We start from the raw sequence: 8,327 nt of genomic DNA, 5'->3' as shown, positions 1-8,327 counted from the left end.
GTTGAGGCACATGGGCTCTAGGGCATGTGGGCTTCAGTAGTTGTGGCATGCAGGCTCAGTAGTTGTTGCTCGCATGCTCTAGAGCGCAGGCTCAGTAGTTGTGGTGCACAGGCTTACTTGCTCTGCACCATGTGGGATCGTCCCAGACCGGAGATCTAACCCGTGTCCCGTGCATTGGCAGGTGGATTCTTAACAACTGTGCCACCAGGGAAGTCCCTATCTAAGGTATTTATTAAACAATTTTAATGCTTTATGAACGCCAAAGGATTTTATGACAGGCATATGGTCTTTTTTAAAATGAAGCCTCCTCAGTTTTTTTTCTTAATGAAATGCTTAAAAGGCAATGAGTATCCTTCCAATGATGAAACTATAACTATGTGGTTTGAAAAGAGTGTGATTATGGCAATTATACAGCTTATTCCTAATCATTTCCATAGCAAGATATTCTGAGAATTTTAAAAGGCAAATAGCATATACCATGTGGAAAATGATAAAATATAATAGTAGAAGTGGGAATAATCTTTTAAAAAATATATCAGGAAAAGTTAATTAAAGCTCAATCATTTCAACAAAAATATCTCAGTCCCATACCCTTACTTGAACTTAGTTCTCTTTACATACAGGGCAATTAATGCCAGTCTCCAATATAAAATTGCTCTTAGACACTTTTTGAGAGGATCAGGCCATCTAGTGGTAAGGAGACCTATCTATCACATGGGGCAGTGTAAACTCACTGTGGTTTACATTCGATGCTGAATGAGGATGGGGTAATTTTTAATGGGTCACTTACCTTTTTACAACAAAGAACTGTCACGTAAATATCACCTTAGCCCCAGACAGTATTTCATAAAAGCATACTGTTTTTCCTAACGTAGAGAAAGGGAGAAATTCATCACAAATATTGAAAAACAGCACAAAGGAAATACCTGATTTGACAGTTGAAATAAAAAATTTAAATAATTGCTTATATATTTGAGAATCAGTTTCATATAATTGAGTTTCTTTTATCAAACTAAATGTTGGAGAATCCAGGCAGCTGCCTAACAGCTAAGATTTAGTCCTGACAGATTTTAATTTGCATTATGTACTTATGTCATCTAAAAATTATAATTCCTTTTTATGGCTGAGTAATATTCCATTGTAAGTCAGAAAGAGAAAAATAAATATTGGATGCTAACACACATATATGGAATCTAAAAAAAAAAAAAGGTTCTGAAGAACCTAGGGGCAGGACAGGAATAAAGATACAGATGTAGAGAATGGACTTAAGGACACGGGGAGGGGGAAGGGTAAGCTTGGAAGAAGTGAGAGAGTGGCATGGACATATATACACTACTAAATGTAAAATAGATAGCTAGTGGGAAGCAGCCACATAGCACAGGGAGATCAGCTCGGTGCTTTGTGTCCACCTAGAGCGGTGCAATAGCTAGGGTGGGAGGGAGACGCAAGAAGGAGGAGATATGGGGATATATGTATATGTATAGCTGACTCACTTTGTTATAAAGCAGAAACTAACACACCATTGTAAAGCAATTATACTCCAATAAAGATGTTAAAAAATATATAAATAAATAAACATGATAATTCCAAATAATCAGGGGCTATTACTTGATTAATTTAGTAAATAGTTCTTATGTTCTGAGAACTCTGTGTTGAAGGTAGAAATGTAACCAATTTATCTAGCAGTTTGAACTTACTGGGGAATAAACACGGAGTGGTTTTATTTTTCTCCAATCATTGCTCTCTCAATAGAATCGTAGGCAAATACATAACTTTCTAGTCACCCTCAGTTATTAAACAATCAGTCCGATCAGTTTAAAACTCTAACATCATCTTCTTTCCTCCCCAGCCCTGGCTTGATTGTGGCTCAGGGAACAAGGGCAAGGAGACAAGAGCTGCTTTTTCATGCTCTCTTCTCCCTCTCCCTCTTCAAGCTCTCTTGGGCTTGAGGGCAGGGAAAAAAGATAAAAGGAAAAGTGCACTAGTCTTTTTACTTAGCTGAGCCTATTACTGAAATGGATGTGCATCACTTCTCTTGTTAATGTTGACCCGACATTTGTGCCCTCTGTGCCAGATGTCTGACTGCTGTTTCTGGTGGGGGCATTTGTGAGATTCTTCAGAGGAACCACTTCCTTGATACCCTCAAGGATTGTTTACCCCACTGATTGCCTCTTGCTACTGGTGTCATGTCAAGCAGCAGAATTCCCATCTAGCTGGGGCACTAGTACGATGGTTAAAGCCCTCCTACTCTCCTGATATTTGACCCATGGGAAATTCATGCATTCTTACTATGCCTATTCCCTAAAACCCCTTCTCTATAGCCCATTCCAATTGCTTTTCCCTGCTTAGGTAGGTACAGGACAATCAAAAGGACCACTGCCTAGGAATCTGCCCACTTGGAGAATGAGATTCCAGTCTCATTGTATCACGAGCACCCCAGTCTCTATAAGTTACAGAACTTATAAGTTAAGAGCTCTTTAAATTTTTTTGTTCTCCATTCATGACTTGGGGGTGGGGTATGCTCTGAGAGAGTTTCTAGTTCCCAGCACAGGAAGGAGGAACCCAGATGGAGTCTGGAAGAATCTCTGAGTTAAGGAGATAGAGCTGAAAGTATAGGGAGACCAACACAGCTAGAGCTTACAGGAAGGAGAATCACAGAGACCAGAGATATCAGAGAAAGAACTCCATAGATCTGCAGAGGGTCCTCTCAAGTATTCAGCTGAGTACTGATAAGCATGATCATGAAAGTAAAGAATCTCACCTTTGGCCAGGAAACATGTGCCTTTGGCTGGGAAGAACCACCCGCATGGATTAGAAGTAACAGGGCTAGAAAACATGCCCATTCCCCACCAGTCAGACAGGAAAACCTCCAAGTTTATGGGACACTAGGTACAGTATACAAATGCTACTTGCCGCAATAGTGGGTAATAATTAGCTCTAGACTGGGCACTGTTCTGCTTCTAACAATCTTATAAGCAAGACACAAAGGGACCAAATTGTTTCCAAGTAACTTAACAAAGCCTAACAATGTTTATAGACATACAAAAATATCTAGGACCCAACAAGTTAAAATTCACAATGCACCCAATCAAAACTTACCAGCTATACAGAGAAACAGGAAAATATAACCTGTCATGAGGAGAAAATTAATCAATTGAAACTTACCCAGAACTGACACAGAGTTAGAATTAGCAAAGACATTAAAAAATAGTTATAATTGTATTTCATATCATCAAAAAGTTAGAGACATTGACAATGTAAAAAGGACCCAAGTCTAACTTCTAGAGATGAAACAATATGTGAGGTAAAAATATACTAGATAGAATTAACAACAGATTAGATATGTAGATGAAAAAATCAGTGAACTCAAAAATATTAATAGAAATAAACTAAAATGAAACAAAGAAAAAAGAATTTTAAAAATAGAGACAGTCAAGCAGTTTAATATACAGGTAACTGGAGTCCCTGAAGGAGAGGAGAGGGAGAGAGAGAGAGAAAGAGAGAGAGAGAGAGGAGAGAGGAATGGAAAAAATATTTGAGGAAATTGTAGCCAAAAATTTTTCCAAATTTGATAAAAAGTATGAACACACAGAGCCAGGAAGCTCAATGAAACCAAAGCAGAAGAAACCTAAAGAAAATTACGTATTCAAACTGCTCAACCCCAATGATGAAGAGAAAAATCATAAAAGTTGCCAAAGGGGGGAAAACAAAAGGACATGTTATGCTGTACAAAGGAACAAAGATAAAGATGACAGCAGATTTCTCACTGGGAACAATGCAAGTGAGATGTTGGAGCAACATCTTTAAAGTACTGAAGGGAAAAAACTGTCAAACAATTCTATAAGCAGTGCAAATATCTTTGAAAGGCAAAATAAATACTTTTTCAGACATATAAAAGATGAAAGAATTCATCATCAGTAGACCTTCACTGCAAGAAATGCCAAAGGAAGTCCTTCAAGCAGAAGGAAAATGACACCAGATGGGAAATATGGGTCTGCACAAAATAACGAAGAGCAACAGAAATGTTACCTACACAGGAAAATACAGGTGTGCCTCAGAGATATTGTAGGTTCAGTTCCAGACCACCACAATAAAGCAAATAATGCAATAAAGCTAGTCACATGAATTTTTTGGTTTCCCAGTACATATAAAAGTTATGTTTACACTATACTATGGTCTATTAAGTGTGCAATAGCATTATGTCTAAAAAATGTATACACCTTAATAAAAAAAATACTTTATTGCTAAAAATGCTAACCATCATCTGAGCTTTCAGTAAGTCATAATCTTTTTGCTGGTGGAGGGTCTTCCCTCCATATTTATGGCTGCTGACTGATCAGGGTGGCGGTTGCTGAGCCTGGGGGTGGCCGTGACAATTTCTTAACATAAGACAACAATGAAGTTTGCACATCAAATGATCCTTCCTTTCAAGAATGATTTTTTGTAGTGTGCAATACTGTTTGATAGCATTTTACCCACAGTAGAACTTCTTTCAAAAGTGAAATCAGTCCTCTCAAACCCTACCACTGCTTTATCAACTCACTTTATGTAATATGCTAACTCTTTTGTTGTCGTTTCAACGATCTTTACAGTATCTTCACCAGGAGTAGATTCTATCTCAAGAAAACACTTTCTTTGCTCATCCATAAGAAGCAAGTTCTCATTCATCCAAGTTTTATCATGAGAGTGCAGCAATTCAGTCACATCTAATTCTAGTTCTTTTGCTATTTCCACCACATCTGCAGTTACTTCCTCCACTGAAATCTTGGATCCCTCAAAGTCATTCATGAGGGTTGGAATCAAGTTCTTTTAAACTCCTATAATGTTGATATTTTGACCTTTTATCGTGAATCATGAGTGTTCTTTTTTTTTTTTTTAAATTTATTTATTTATTTTTGGCTGTGTTGGGTCTTCGTTTCTGTGCGAGGGCTTTCTCTAGTTGTGGCAAGTGGGGGCCACTCTTCATCGTGGTGCGCGGGCCTCTCACTGTCGCGGCCTCTCTTGTTGCGGAGCACAGGCTCCAGACGCGCAGGCTCAGTAGTTGTGGCTCACGGGCCCAGTTGCTCCGTGGCATGTGGGATCTTCCCAGACCAGGGCTCGAACCCGTATCCCCTGCATTGGCAGGCAGATTCTCAACCACTGGGCCATCAGGGAAGCCCCCATGAGTGTTCTTAATGGCATCTAGAAAGACAAATATTTTCCAGAAGGATTTCAATTTACTTTGCCCAAATCTATCAGACAAATCACTGATAGTGATTTGTCTTATAAAATGCATTTCTTCAATAATAAGACTTGAAAGTCAAAATTACTTTTCAATCCATGGGCTTCAGAATGGATGCTGGGTTAGCAGGCATGAAAACAACACAAACCTCATTGTACATCTCCTTAGAGCTCTTGGGTGACCATGTGCCTTGTCAATGAGCAGTAATATTTTGAAAGGAATCTTTTTTTCTGAATAGTAGGTCTCAACAGTGGGCTTAAAATGTTCAGTAAACCATGTTGTAAACAGATGTGCTTTCATCCAGGCTTTGTTTTTATAGAGCACAGGCAGAGTAGATTTAGCTTGATTTTTAGGGCCCTAGGATTTTTGGAATGGAAAATGAGCATTGGCTTCAGCTTCAAGACACCAGCTCCATTAACCTCTAACAAGAGAGTCAGCCTTTCCTTTGAAGCTTTGAAGCCAGGTGTTCACTGCTACTCTCTAGCTATGAAAGTCCTAGATGGTATCTTCTTCCAATATAAGGCTGTTTTAGTCTAGATTGAAAATTTGTTGTTTAGTGTAGACACCTTCATTAATGATCTATCTGGATCTTCTGGAAAACTTGCTGCAGCTTCTACTATCAGCATTTTCTGCTTCGTTTTGCATTTTTATGTTTTGGAGACAGCTTCTTTCCTTAAATCTTATGAACTAACCTCAGCTGGCTTCAAACTTTTTTTTCTGCAGCTTCCTCACCTCTCTCAGCCTTTATATAATTGAAGAGACTTAGGACCTTGCTCTGGATTAGGTTTTGGCTTAAGGGAATGTTGTGGCTGGTTTGATTTTCTATGCAGATCACTAAAACTTTCTCCACATCAGCAATAAGGCTGTTTCTCTTCCTCATCGTTCATGTGTTTACTGGAGTAGCACTTTTTTTTTTTTTTTTTTTTGGAGTAGCACTTTCAATTTCCTTCTTTTCCTTTGCATTCACAGCTTGGCTATAACTGGTGCAAGAGGTCTAGCTTTCGGCCTATCTCGGCTTTTTGACATGCCTTCCTCACTAAGCTTAATCATTGCTAGCTTTTCCTTTAAAGTGAGAGATATGCAGCTCTTCCTTTCACTTGAACACTTAGAGGTCATTGTAGGTTATCAATTGACCTAATTTCAATAGCGTTGTATCTTGGGGAATAGGGAGGCCCTGAGTAGAGGGAGAAAGATGGGAGAACAGCAGGTCGGTGGATCAATCAGAACACACACAACATTTATCAATTAAGTTCACTGTCTTGTACGAGCATGGTTTGTGATGCCCCAAGACAATTACAATAGTAACATCAAAGATCACTGATCACAGATCGCCATAATAAATATGATAATACTGAAAACCTTGAAATATTGTGGGAATTACTAAACTGTAACACAGAGACATGAAGTGAGCAAATGCTGTTGGAAAAATGATGCAGATAGACTCGCTCGATGCAGGGTTGCCACAAATCTTCAATTTGTAAAAAAATGCAGTATTTATGGAGCACAATAAAGCGAAGTGCAATAAAATGAAGTGTGCCTGTATATTTTGTGAGGAAAACAGAAGGAAGAATTGAATTAAGCCAGCCTATATAAGTTAGGCAGAAAACTAGAGGAGATTTTAGGGCAATGATGTGCTGGGTTGATGTTAAACAAGATCCTCCAGAGAAAACATGGCGAAAATTAGAAGTAAGGCAGCAGCAAAATGGTACAGGAGGAAGGGGAAGGAGTAAGGGTTAAGTTCTTCCTAAAAAAAGGTATTTTGGGTTGGGGTAAGTTTAACTACAAGAAAGAAAGAGTCAAGAGTCATTATATTAAAATCTCTAGATGACATTATAAGGTTAAGCTGGAATAGTGCTTATTGCTATGTATGTCTTAGGAAGACTTTCTTTTTACCTTTTTTTTTTGCTTTACTCTGGTTTTTATAACCTTGTAGACTAATTAATTTCAATAATTATTAAGTTTATAGAATGTCATTGAAATAAAGAGTATTAAAAAGTGTGATATGGCCTTCAATTGGCTCTTTCCAATGGGTAACTTATTACCTCTAGTGGACAGTGAAAATATATTACAGTGTAAATTTTTAAAAGCCAGAGGAAAAATTAAACTATTGTTATTTAACTCAGAATCTTAGAAGGATTGAGTGGCTATTACATAAAGGCTCAGGATTTTTTGTTTCTGCATTTTCCCCTCAGTGCTTGTCCTGGTTCCATATACATGTAAATATATAAAAAATAATCTTTATAATTTAGTTAATAGAATCTAATACTTCAGTATATTCTCTAGAAAATAACAGGATCCTCATGTTATTCATAGCACACGTAGAAAGTGCTAATTTAGTATAAATACAGAAGACCTACCTTTATAAATATATTAAAACTTATGTTGTTTGTTTTTCTTCTCTGACACTTCAAGCATTTGATAATAATGACAATAATAATAACGATGCTCACAATGTAAGTTACTGGGCTAAGCTCCACATGCATAATCTCATGTCTTTACCAACACCTGTTTTTTGGCGGGGGCGGGGGCTTTTTTCTTTTTAAAAAATTTTTTATTGAAATATAGTTGATTTACAATGTTGTGTTAGTTTCAGGTATACAGTAAAGTGATTCAGGTATACATATATATAAGAAATATATATTCTTTTTTTATGTTCTCTGCCATTATAGGTCATTAGAAGATATTGAGTATAGGTCCCTGTGCTATACAGTAGGTCCTTGTACCAACACCTTTTGAGGTGGGTATTTTTTCTTCCATTTTATAGGTGAGGAAACAGATGCACAGAGAAGTTCAGTGACTTATCCGGGTGCTCTGGGCTCCAACACAGGTCTGGGTAATGCCAAAGCCCATGCTCCTAGCCACACCCTGTGCTGCTCCCCCATACCTCTTCCCAATAATAAACACCATGACTGCTTTGAAATTCCAATTTCAGAATATGGTAAGTAATCAGATGCTCATTAAGCATAATTATTCTAAGTCTGTAAGAGTTTTGAGGATAACTTTGGCATAATAATAATTTTGTGGACAGAAGAAGGAAGAAACTCCTGATGGCCTCAAAAGAAAGTAATAAACATGAATTTGTTAAGCACCTACTATGCACCAGCCT

This window comes from Lipotes vexillifer, unplaced genomic scaffold (genome assembly GCF_000442215.2).
Source record: "Lipotes vexillifer unplaced genomic scaffold, Lipotes_vexillifer_v1.1 scaffold490, whole genome shotgun sequence".
NCBI classification, from domain to species: domain Eukaryota; kingdom Metazoa; phylum Chordata; class Mammalia; order Artiodactyla; family Lipotidae; genus Lipotes; species Lipotes vexillifer.
This window is presented reverse-complemented; position numbering follows the sequence as displayed.